This window comes from Phyllobates terribilis, unplaced genomic scaffold (genome assembly GCF_046119375.1).
Source record: "Phyllobates terribilis strain yellow unplaced genomic scaffold, ASM4611937v1 Scaffold_5__5_contigs__length_657084704, whole genome shotgun sequence".
Lineage (NCBI taxonomy): Eukaryota > Metazoa > Chordata > Amphibia > Anura > Dendrobatidae > Phyllobates > Phyllobates terribilis.
The window spans coordinates 653,748,653-653,760,681 of NW_027362765.1; the positions used below are offsets into that span (position 1 = coordinate 653,748,653).

General features: G+C 45.2%; 9 non-coding genes and 1 pseudogene across 9 annotated transcripts; all 10 read right to left on the reverse strand.

Annotated features, from left to right (window-relative positions):
- Nucleotides 1-757: 757 nt before the first annotated feature.
- LOC141149847 (U2 spliceosomal RNA) lies at nucleotides 758-948 on the reverse strand. Its single transcript, XR_012246130.1, has one exon. It is a non-coding gene; the product is annotated as a U2 spliceosomal RNA (small nuclear RNA).
- Nucleotides 949-2,063: 1,115 nt separating this feature from the next.
- LOC141275242 (U2 spliceosomal RNA) lies at nucleotides 2,064-2,254 on the reverse strand. The gene has a single exon (XR_012323490.1). It is a non-coding gene; the product is annotated as a U2 spliceosomal RNA (small nuclear RNA).
- Nucleotides 2,255-3,369: 1,115 nt separating this feature from the next.
- Nucleotides 3,370-3,560, reverse strand: LOC141275243 (U2 spliceosomal RNA). Its single transcript, XR_012323491.1, has one exon. It is a non-coding gene; the product is annotated as a U2 spliceosomal RNA (small nuclear RNA).
- A 1,115-nt stretch (nucleotides 3,561-4,675) lies between these two features.
- Nucleotides 4,676-4,866, reverse strand: LOC141275244 (U2 spliceosomal RNA). Its single transcript, XR_012323492.1, has one exon. It is a non-coding gene; the product is annotated as a U2 spliceosomal RNA (small nuclear RNA).
- Nucleotides 4,867-5,981: 1,115 nt separating this feature from the next.
- On the reverse strand, nucleotides 5,982-6,172 carry LOC141149731 (U2 spliceosomal RNA). The gene has a single exon (XR_012246019.1). It is a non-coding gene; the product is annotated as a U2 spliceosomal RNA (small nuclear RNA).
- Nucleotides 6,173-7,287: 1,115 nt separating this feature from the next.
- LOC141275245 (U2 spliceosomal RNA) lies at nucleotides 7,288-7,478 on the reverse strand. The gene has a single exon (XR_012323493.1). It is a non-coding gene; the product is annotated as a U2 spliceosomal RNA (small nuclear RNA).
- A 1,115-nt stretch (nucleotides 7,479-8,593) lies between these two features.
- LOC141275246 (U2 spliceosomal RNA) lies at nucleotides 8,594-8,784 on the reverse strand. The gene has a single exon (XR_012323494.1). It is a non-coding gene; the product is annotated as a U2 spliceosomal RNA (small nuclear RNA).
- Nucleotides 8,785-9,899: 1,115 nt separating this feature from the next.
- Nucleotides 9,900-10,092, reverse strand: LOC141150223 (U2 spliceosomal RNA). Its single transcript, XR_012246481.1, has one exon. It is a non-coding gene; the product is annotated as a U2 spliceosomal RNA (small nuclear RNA).
- A 512-nt stretch (nucleotides 10,093-10,604) lies between these two features.
- Nucleotides 10,605-10,720, reverse strand: LOC141151111 (U2 spliceosomal RNA; annotated as a pseudogene).
- A 1,115-nt stretch (nucleotides 10,721-11,835) lies between these two features.
- LOC141275247 (U2 spliceosomal RNA) lies at nucleotides 11,836-12,026 on the reverse strand. Its single transcript, XR_012323495.1, has one exon. It is a non-coding gene; the product is annotated as a U2 spliceosomal RNA (small nuclear RNA).
- Nucleotides 12,027-12,029: the final 3 nt, after the last annotated feature.

Genomic DNA, 12,029 nt, shown 5'->3' on the forward strand with positions numbered 1-12,029 from the left:
CTGAAGGTGGCTGCTGCTGTGCACAGGTATATAAAGGCTCAGAGCCTATTATGACACGCGCAGCCAGCGTTCCATTGCCACATTCCATCTACTGCAGGCAGGATACCTGGCTGGCTGAATGTCGCTGAGAAGCTCACAGAGACCGCCATAAGCAACAGTTTAACAGAATGCCACAGACTAATCAACCAAACTTTTTGGGTTGGGTTCTCTTTTATAGTCTGCAGGCATTAAATGAAAGAAGTCAGTGTTCCAGCAGAGGGAGACAACGTTTCAGAAAAGGCATTGTAGCAAACCAAAAAAGAAATTTTAAGCGCAGCAGAGTAACCAGCGCACATACCTGTTAGCTCAGGTGAGTTTAAAAGGCTGCTGTTGATAACAAGGGCATTTGCTAAATAGATGGTGTGTGTGCAACAATATACTGAAAGGTCAATTATATTGTGCAGCTTATCTCACCACCTGTAGTTATTTAGGTGAAAGCTCCAAAATGCTTGCCTAATATGTCTGTTTATCCAAAAGGAAGTAAAAAGGGAGAGCTAGAAAGATAGCATTGCATCACATTACATGGCAATGCAATGCACAGTTGCTGAAGTTGAACCAAAATGAGCTTGTAATCTGGCTTCTGCAACTTTGAACATGAAAAATCCAATGAGGAGAAGAAAAGCAAAGCCAAAGAGTCCATCCCAAAATCCGACAAACAAGCAAAATGAACAAAAAACATTGAATTCAATTCTTTCTGATTTTAGAAACTGCATTAAAGAAGGGGTGCACCGGTCCTGGAGATACTGCAATACCAGGTCAATGCGTGGATTGGACAGAGCAAGCTCTTTTTCCATCTCCCTGTTCTAAAAATCCATTTAATATATGGTCCCCAGATAGGGGACGTATCAGATATTAAACTGATAAGAACAGATACTACACTTGATCTTAGCCAAAAGGCCGAGAAGCGATAACCAGAATTGGTTTCAAACTACGGAGCCACCCAAGGATCCTGAAAAGTCCATTTGTGGAGATGAGCTCCTGGACTCCCGTTAAGAAGACATGTTGTCAACCTCTAGATCCCTTACATGCCTGCACTTTTCGGCTTGCTGCTGCTGCAATCCACGCGTTTTAGATCTGCATAACTCCACCTCTTTAAACACAGCACCTTCACCCCCTGCTGTTCCCACCCGCCTCAACACCGTTGGAAGGGAGGAGAACCAATTAAGGCGGGGGGTGGGGTGGAACGAGCAGCTGTCTACCCTTAGCAGGAGGGCTCCTGATTACATACCTCTCCTGCTGCTGCTGCTGCTGGCTGTCCAGCAGCAGACTGAAGGTGGCTGCTGCTGTGCACAGGTATATAAAGGCTCAGAGAATATTATGACACGCGCAGCCAGCGTTCCATTGCCACATTCCATCTACTGCAGGCAGGATACCTGGCTGGCTGAATGTCGCTGAGAAGCTCACAGAGACCGCCATAAGCAACAGTTTAACAGAATGCCACAGACTAATCAACCAAACTTTTTGGGTTGGGTTCTCTTTTATAGTCTGCAGGCATTAAATGAAAGAAGTCAGTGTTCCAGCAGAGGGAGACAACGTTTCAGAAAAGGCATTGTAGCAAACCAAAAAAGAAATTTTAAGCGCAGCAGAGTAACCAGCGCACATACCTGTTAGCTCAGGTGAGTTTAAAAGGCTGCTGTTGATAACAAGGGCATTTGCTAAATAGATGGTGTGTGTGCAACAATATACTGAAAGGTCAATTATATTGTGCAGCTTATCTCACCACCTGTAGTTATTTAGGTGAAAGCTCCAAAATGCTTGCCTAATATGTCTGTTTATCCAAAAGGAAGTAAAAAGGGAGAGCTAGAAAGATAGCATTGCATCACATTACATGGCAATGCAATGCACAGTTGCTGAAGTTGAACCAAAATGAGCTTGTAATCTGGCTTCTGCAACTTTGAACATGAAAAATCCAATGAGGAGAAGAAAAGCAAAGCCAAAGAGTCCATCCCAAAATCCGACAAACAAGCAAAATGAACAAAAAACATTGAATTCAATTCTTTCTGATTTTAGAAACTGCATTAAAGAAGGGGTGCACCGGTCCTGGAGATACTGCAATACCAGGTCAATGCGTGGAGTGGACAGAGCAAGCTCTTTTTCCATCTCCCTGTTCTAAAAATCCATTTAATATATGGTCCCCAGATAGGGGACGTATCAGATATTAAACTGATAAGAACAGATACTACACTTGATCTTAGCCAAAAGGCCGAGAAGCGATAACCAGAATTGGTTTCAAACTACGGAGCCACCCAAGGATCCTGAAAAGTCCATTTGTGGAGATGAGCTCCTGGACTCCCGTTAAGAAGACATGTTGTCAACCTCTAGATCCCTTACATGCCTGCACTTTTCGGCTTGCTGCTGCTGCAATCCACGCGTTTTAGATCTGCATAACTCCACCTCTTTAAACACAGCACCTTCACCCCCTGCTGTTCCCACCCGCCTCAACACCGTTGGAAGGGAGGAGAACCAATTAAGGCGGGGGGTGGGGTGGAACGAGCAGCTGTCTACCCTTAGCAGGAGGGCTCCTGATTACATACCTCTCCTGCTGCTGCTGCTGCTGGCTGTCCAGCAGCAGACTGAAGGTGGCTGCTGCTGTGCACAGGTATATAAAGGCTCAGAGCCTATTATGACACGCGCAGCCAGCGTTCCATTGCCACATTCCATCTACTGCAGGCAGGATACCTGGCTGGCTGAATGTCGCTGAGAAGCTCACAGAGACCGCCATAAGCAACAGTTTAACAGAATGCCACAGACTAATCAACCAAACTTTTTGGGTTGTGTTCTCTTTTATAGTCTGCAGGCATTAAATGAAAGAAGTCAGTGTTCCAGCAGAGGGAGACAACGTTTCAGAAAAGGCATTGTAGCAAACCAAAAAAGAAATTTTAAGCGCAGCAGAGTAACCAGCGCACATACCTGTTAGCTCAGGTGAGTTTAAAAGGCTGCTGTTGATAACAAGGGCATTTGCTAAATAGATGGTGTGTGTGCAACAATATACTGAAAGGTCAATTATATTGTGCAGCTTATCTCACCACCTGTAGTTATTTAGGTGAAAGCTCCAAAATGCTTGCCTAATATGTCTGTTTATCCAAAAGGAAGTAAAAAGGGAGAGCTAGAAAGATAGCATTGCATCACATTACATGGCAATGCAATGCACAGTTGCTGAAGTTGAACCAAAATGAGCTTGTAATCTGGCTTCTGCAACTTTGAACATGAAAAATCCAATGAGGAGAAGAAAAGCAAAGCCAAAGAGTCCATCCCAAAATCCGACAAACAAGCAAAATGAACAAAAAACATTGAATTCAATTCTTTCTGATTTTAGAAACTGCATTAAAGAAGGGGTGCACCGGTCCTGGAGATACTGCAATACCAGGTCAATGCGTGGAGTGGACAGAGCAAGCTCTTTTTCCATCTCCCTGTTCTAAAAATCCATTTAATATATGGTCCCCAGATAGGGGACGTATCAGATATTAAACTGATAAGAACAGATACTACACTTGATCTTAGCCAAAAGGCCGAGAAGCGATAACCAGAATTGGTTTCAAACTACGGAGCCACCCAAGGATCCTGAAAAGTCCATTTGTGGAGATGAGCTCCTGGACTCCCGTTAAGAAGACATGTTGTCAACCTCTAGATCCCTTACATGCCTGCACTTTTCGGCTTGCTGCTGCTGCAATCCACGCGTTTTAGATCTGCATAACTCCACCTCTTTAAACACAGCACCTTCACCCCCTGCTGTTCCCACCCGCCTCAACACCGTTGGAAGGGAGGAGAACCAATTAAGGCGGGGGGTGGGGTGGAACAAGCAGCTGTCTACCCTTAGCAGGAGGGCTCCTGATTACATACCTCTCCTGCTGCTGCTGCTGCTGGCTGTCCAGCAGCAGACTGAAGGTGGCTGCTGCTGTGCACAGGTATATAAAGGCTCAGAGCCTATTATGACACGCGCAGCCAGCGTTCCATTGCCACATTCCATCTACTGCAGGCAGGATACCTGGCTGGCTGAATGTCGCTGAGAAGCTCACAGAGACCGCCATAAGCAACAGTTTAACAGAATGCCACAGACTAATCAACCAAACTTTTTGGGTTGGGTTCTCTTTTATAGTCTGCAGGCATTAAATGAAAGAAGTCAGTGTTCCAGCAGAGGGAGACAACGTTTCAGAAAAGGCATTGTAGCAAACCAAAAAAGAAATTTTAAGCGCAGCAGAGTAACCAGCGCACATACCTGTTAGCTCAGGTGAGTTTAAAAGGCTGCTGTTGATAACAAGGGCATTTGCTAAATAGATGGTGTGTGTGCAACAATATACTGAAAGGTCAATTATATTGTGCAGCTTATCTCACCACCTGTAGTTATTTAGGTGAAAGCTCCAAAATGCTTGCCTAATATGTCTGTTTATCCAAAAGGAAGTAAAAAGGGAGAGCTAGAAAGATAGCATTGCATCACATTACATGGCAATGCAATGCACAGTTGCTGAAGTTGAACCAAAATGAGCTTGTAATCTGGCTTCTGCAACTTTGAACATGAAAAATCCAATGAGGAGAAGAAAAGCAAAGCCAAAGAGTCCATCCCAAAATCCGACAAACAAGCAAAATGAACAAAAAACATTGAATTCAATTCTTTCTGATTTTAGAAACTGCATTAAAGAAGGGGTGCACCGGTCCTGGAGATACTGCAATACCAGGTCAATGCGTGGAGTGGACAGAGCAAGCTCTTTTTCCATCTCCCTGTTCTAAAAATCCATTTAATATATGGTCCCCAGATAGGGGACGTATCAGATATTAAACTGATAAGAACAGATACTACACTTGATCTTAGCCAAAAGGCCGAGAAGCGATAACCAGAATTGGTTTCAAACTACGGAGCCACCCAAGGATCCTGAAAAGTCCATTTGTGGAGATGAGCTCCTGGACTCCCGTTAAGAAGACATGTTGTCAACCTCTAGATCCCTTACATGCCTGCACTTTTCGGCTTGCTGCTGCTGCAATCCACGCGTTTTAGATCTGCATAACTCCACCTCTTTAAACACAGCACCTTCACCCCCTGCTGTTCCCACCCGCCTCAACACCGTTGGAAGGGAGGAGAACCAATTAAGGCGGGGGGTGGGGTGGAACGAGCAGCTGTCTACCCTTAGCAGGAGGGCTCCTGATTACATACCTCTCCTGCTGCTGCTGCTGCTGGCTGTCCAGCAGCAGACTGAAGGTGGCTGCTGCTGTGCACAGGTATATAAAGGCTCAGAGCCTATTATGACACGCGCAGCCAGCGTTCCATTGCCACAATCCATCTACTGCAGGCAGGATACCTGGCTGGCTGAATGTCGCTGAGAAGCTCACAGAGACCGCCATAAGCAACAGTTTAACAGAATGCCACAGACTAATCAACCAAACTTTTTGGGTTGGGTTCTCTTTTATAGTCTGCAGGCATTAAATGAAAGAAGTCAGTGTTCCAGCAGAGGGAGACAACGTTTCAGAAAAGGCATTGTAGCAAACCAAAAAAGAAATTTTAAGCGCAGCAGAGTAACCAGCGCACATACCTGTTAGCTCAGGTGAGTTTAAAAGGCTGCTGTTGATAACAAGGGCATTTGCTAAATAGATGGTGTGTGTGCAACAATATACTGAAAGGTCAATTATATTGTGCAGCTTATCTCACCACCTGTAGTTATTTAGGTGAAAGCTCCAAAATGCTTGCCTAATATGTCTGTTTATCCAAAAGGAAGTAAAAAGGGAGAGCTAGAAAGATAGCATTGCATCACATTACATGGCAATGCAATGCACAGTTGCTGAAGTTGAACCAAAATGAGCTTGTAATCTGGCTTCTGCAACTTTGAACATGAAAAATCCAATGAGGAGAAGAAAAGCAAAGCCAAAGAGTCCATCCCAAAATCCGACAAACAAGCAAAATGAACAAAAAACATTGAATTCAATTCTTTCTGATTTTAGAAACTGCATTAAAGAAGGGGTGCACCGGTCCTGGAGATACTGCAATACCAGGTCAATGCGTGGAGTCCACAGAGCAAGCTCTTTTTCCATCTCCCTGTTCTAAAAATCCATTTAATATATGGTCCCCAGATAGGGGACGTATCAGATATTAAACTGATAAGAACAGATACTACACTTGATCTTAGCCAAAAGGCCGAGAAGCGATAACCAGAATTGGTTTCAAACTACGGAGCCACCCAAGGATCCTGAAAAGTCCATTTGTGGAGATGAGCTCCTGGACTCCCGTTAAGAAGACATGTTGTCAACCTCTAGATCCCTTACATGCCTGCACTTTTCGGCTTGCTGCTGCTGCAATCCACGCGTTTTAGATCTGCATAACTCCACCTCTTTAAACACAGCACCTTCACCCCCTGCTGTTCCCACCCGCCTCAACACCGTTGGAAGGGAGGAGAACCAATTAAGGCGGGGGGTGGGGTGGAACGAGCAGCTGTCTACCCTTAGCAGGAGGGCTCCTGATTACATACCTCTCCTGCTGCTGCTGCTGCTGGCTGTCCAGCAGCAGACTGAAGGTGGCTGCTGCTGTGCACAGGTATATAAAGGCTCAGAGCCTATTATGACACGCGCAGCCAGCGTTCCATTGCCACATTCCATCTACTGCAGGCAGGATACCTGGCTGGCTGAATGTCGCTGAGAAGCTCACAGAGACCGCCATAAGCAACAGTTTAACAGAATGCCACAGACTAATCAACCAAACTTTTTGGGTTGGGTTCTCTTTTATAGTCTGCAGGCATTAAATGAAAGAAGTCAGTGTTCCAGCAGAAGGAGACAACGTTTCAGAAAAGGCATTGTAGCAAACCAAAAAAGAAATTTTAAGCGCAGCAGAGTAACCAGCGCACATACCTGTTAGCTCAGGTGAGTTTAAAAGGCTGCTGTTGATAACAAGGGCATTTGCTAAATAGATGGTGTGTGTGCAACAATATACTGAAAGGTCAATTATATTGTGCAGCTTATCTCACCACCTGTAGTTATTTAGGTGAAAGCTCCAAAATGCTTGCCTAATATGTCTGTTTATCCAAAAGGAAGTAAAAAGGGAGAGCTAGAAAGATAGCATTGCATCACATTACATGGCAATGCAATGCACAGTTGCTGAAGTTGAACCAAAATGAGCTTGTAATCTGGCTTCTGCAACTTTGAACATGAAAACTCCAATGAGGAGAAGAAAAGCAAAGCCAAAGAGTCCATCCCAAAATCCGACAAACAAGCAAAATGAACAAAAAACATTGAATTCAATTCTTTCTGATTTTAGAAACTGCATTAAAGAAGGGGTGCACCGGTCCTGGAGATACTGCAATACCAGGTCAATGCGTGGAGTGGACAGAGCAAGCTCTTTTTCCATCTCCCTGTTCTAAAAATCCATTTAATATATGGTCCCCAGATAGGGGACGTATCAGATATTAAACTGATAAGAACAGATACTACACTTGATCTTAGCCAAAAGGCCGAGAAGCGATAACCAGAATTGGTTTCAAACTACGGAGCCACCCAAGGATCCTGAAAAGTCCATTTGTGGAGATGAGCTCCTGGACTCTCGTTAAGAAGACATGTTGTCAACCTCTAGATCCCTTACATGCCTGCACTTTTCGGCTTGCTGCTGCTGCAATCCACGCGTTTTAGATCTGCATAACTCCACCTCTTTAAACACAGCACCTTCACCCCCTGCTGTTCCCACCCGCCTCAACACCGTTGGAAGGGAGGAGAACCAATTAAGGCGGGGGGTGGGGTGGAACGAGCAGCTGTCTACCCTTAGCAGGAGGGCTCCTGATTACATACCTCTCCTGCTGCTGCTGCTGCTGGCTGTCCAGCAGCAGACTGAAGGTGGCTGCTGCTGTGCACAGGTATATAAAGGCTCAGAGCCTATTATGACACGCGCAGCCAGCGTTCCATTGCCACATTCCATCTACTGCAGGCAGGATACCTGGCTGGCTGAATGTCGCTGAGAAGCTCACAGAGACCGCCATAAGCAACAGTTTAACAGAATGCCACAGACTAATCAACCAAACTTTTTGGGTTGGGTTCTCTTTTATAGTCTGCAGGCATTAAATGAAAGAAGTCAGTGTTCCAGCAGAAGGAGACAACGTTTCAGAAAAGGCATTGTAGCAAACCAAAAAAGAAATTTTAAGCGCAGCAGAGTAACCAGCGCACATACCTGTTAGCTCAGGTGAGTTTAAAAGGCTGCTGTTGATAACAAGGGCATTTGCTAAATAGATGGTGTGTGTGCAACAATATATTGAAAGGTCAATTATATTGTGCAGCTTATCTCACCACCTGTAGTTATTTAGGTGAAAGCTCCAAAATGCTTGCCTAATATGTCTGTTTATCCAAAAGGAAGTAAAAAGGGAGAGCTAGAAAGATAGCATTGCATCACATTACATGGCAATGCAATGCACAGTTGCTGAAGTTGAACCAAAATGAGCTTGTAATCTGGCTTCTGCAACTTTGAACATGAAAAATCCAATGAGGAGAAGAAAAGCAAAGCCAAAGAGTCCATCCCAAAATCCGACAAACAAGCAAAATGAACAAAAAACATTGAATTCAATTCTTTCTGATTTTAGAAACTGCATTAAAGAAGGGGTGCACCGGTCCTGGAGATACTGCAATACCAGGTCAATGCGTGGAGTGGACAGAGCAAGCTCTTTTTCCATCTCCCTGTTCTAAAAATCCATTTAATATATGGTCCCCAGATAGGGGACGTATCAGATATTAAACTGATAAGAACAGATACTACACTTGATCTTAGCCAAAAGGCCGAGAAGCGATAACCAGAATTGGTTTCAAACTACGGAGCCACCCAAGGATCCTGAAAAGTCCATTTGTGGAGATGAGCTCCTGGACTCCCGTTAAGAAGACATGTTGTCAACCTCTAGATCCCTTACATGCCTGCACTTTTCGGCTTGCTGCTGCTGCAATCCACGCGTTTTAGATCTGCATAACTCCACCTCTTTAAACACAGCAACTTCACCCCCTGCTGTTCCCACCCGCCTCAACACCGTTGGAAGGGAGGAGAACCAATTAAGGCGGGGGGTGGGGTGGAACGAGCAGCTGTCTACCCTTAGCAGGAGGGCTCCTGATTACATACCTCTCCTGCTGCTGCTGCTGCTGGCTGTCCAGCAGCAGACTGAAGGTGGCTGCTGCTGTGCACAGGCATATAAAGGCTCAGAGCCTATTATGACACGCGCAGCCAGCGTTCCATTGCCACATTCCATCTACTGCAGGCAGGATACCTGGCTGGCTGAATGTCGCTGAGAAGCTCACAGAGACCGCCATAAGCAACAGTTTAACAGAATGCCACAGACTAATCAACCAAACTTTTTGGGTTGGGTTCTCTTTTATAGTCTGCAGGCATTAAATGAAAGAAGTCAGTGTTCCAGCAGAAGGAGACAACGTTTCAGAAAAGGCATTGTAGCAAACCAAAAAAGAAATTTTAAGCGCAGCAGAGTAACCAGCGCACATACCTGTTAGCTCAGGTGAGTTTAAAAGGCTGCTGTTGATAACAAGGGCATTTGCTAAATAGATGGTGTGTGTGCAACAATATACTGAAAGGTCAATTATATTGTGCAGCTTATCTCACCACCTGTAGTTATTTAGGTGAAAGCTCCAAAATGCTTGCCTAATATGTCTGTTTATCCAAAAGGAAGTAAAAAGGGAGAGCTAGAAAGATAGCATTGCATCACATTACATGGCAATGCAATGCACAGTTGCTGAAGTTGAACCAAAATGAGCTTGTAATCTGGCTTCTGCAACTTTGAACATGAAAAATCCAATGAGAAGAAGAAAAGCAAAGCCAAAGAGTCCATCCCAAAATCCGACAAACAAGCAACATGAACAAAAAACATTGAATTCAATTCTTTCTGATTTTAGAAACTGCATTAAAGAAGGGGTGCACCGGTCCTGGAGATACTGCAATACCAGGTCAATGCGTGGAGTGGACAGAGCAAGCTCTTTTTCCATCTCCCTGTTCTAAAAATCCATTTAATATATGGTCCCCAGATAGGGGACGTATCAGATATTAAACTGATAAGAACAGATTTTTTGATTGAAGCTGCATCCAAGGCGCTGAAAATGTGACCGAAGTCACGCCAAAACAGCGCACGAGGCGAAGATTCATGTGGACCCTTCCCGGAGGAGAGGGTCCCCAATAAACCATCCCCATCCCTCCGAGCCAGAAGGCCACAGCGAGGGTCAGGGATCTCCGATGCTCTCCCTAGCCGAAGCCGGAGAAGAGCCGTTTTCGTGCTCCCAGCTTCCATCTAGGCTGCCACCCTAGTGGAGCTGGAGTCTGTGTTGGTTTCTCAGCCCAAAGCTGACCGGACCTCCGACCGGGTTTATAAAAATTCCCCTTCCTAGCCCGGAGGCCAGGAATAGGGGGGGTTGCTCAGAAAGTATGATTGGCAAAGGTGCGGCGTGCTACGAAGCCAAGTCTTTCTGGGGTTCCCAGTCCCAGTAAGCTTGGACTCCCACCAGGGCGCCTACTCCTGGGGCACATTGCTCCAAAGCCCTCACACTTACCCAGCCTAGTGACTTCGATCCTGGAGGGCCATGTTTTCCATCAGATAACTCTATGAGCCACCTGGCGTACTAACAAGTGCACCAAACCAGTGTGTAATATGCATCAATTTACTAGGGCAGCCCAAGGACAAAACTGCCTTTTCAAAAGATACTACACTTGATCTTAGCCAAAAGGCCGAGAAGCGATAACCAGAATTGGTTTCAAACTACGGAGCCACCCAAGGATCCTGAAAAGTCCATTTGTGGAGATGAGCTCCTGGACTCCCGTTAAGAAGACATGTTGTCAACCTCTAGATCCCTTACATGCCTGCACTTTTCGGCTTGCTGCTGCTGCAATCCACGCGTTTTAGATCTGCATAACTCCACCTCTTTAAACACAGCACCTTCACCCCCTGCTGTTCCCACCCGCCTCAACACCGTTGGAAGGGAGGAGAACCAATTAAGGCGGGGGGTGGGGTGGAACGAGCAGCTGTCTACCCTTAGCAGGAGGGCTCCTGATTACATACCTCTCCTGCTGCTGCTGCTGCTGGCTGTCCAGCAGCAGACTGAAGGTGGCTGCTGCTGTGCACAGGTATATAAAGGCTCAGAGCCTATTATGACACGCGCAGCCAGCGTTCCATTGCCACATTCCATCTACTGCAGGCAGGATACCTGGCTGGCTGAATGTCGCTGAGAAGCTCACAGAGACCGCCATAAGCAACAGTTTAACAGAATGCCACAGACTAATCAACCAAACTTTTTGGGTTGGGTTCTCTTTTATAGTCTGCAGGCATTAAATGAAAGAAGTCAGTGTTCCAGCAGAAGGAGACAACGTTTCAGAAAAGGCATTGTAGCAAACCAAAAAAGAAATTTTAAGCGCAGCAGAGTAACCAGCGCACATACCTGTTAGCTCAGGTGAGTTTAAAAGGCTGCTGTTGATAACAAGGGCATTTGCTAAATAGATGGTGTGTGTGCAACAATATACTGAAAGGTCAATTATATTGTGCAGCTTATCTCACCACCTGTAGTTATTTAGGTGAAAGCTCCAAAATGCTTGCCTAATATGTCTGTTTATCCAAAAGGAAGTAAAAAGGGAGAGCTAGAAAGATAGCATTGCATCACATTACATGGCAATGCAATGCACAGTTGCTGAAGTTGAACCAAAATGAGCTTGTAATCTGGCCTCTGCAACTTTGAACATGAAAAATCCAATGAGAAGAAGAAAAGCAAAGCCAAAGAGTCCATCCCAAAATCCGACAAACAAGCAAAATGAACAAAAAACATTGAATTCAATTCTTTCTGATTTTAGAAACTGCATTAAAGAAGGGGTGCACCGGTCCTGGAGATACTGCAATACCAGGTCAATGCGTGGAGTGGACAGAGCAAGCTCTTTTTCCATCTCCCTGTTCTAAAAATCCATTTAATATATGGTCCCCAGATAGGGGACGTATCAGATATTAAACTGATAAGAACAGATACTACACTTGATCTTAGCCAAAAGGCCGAGAAGCGATAAC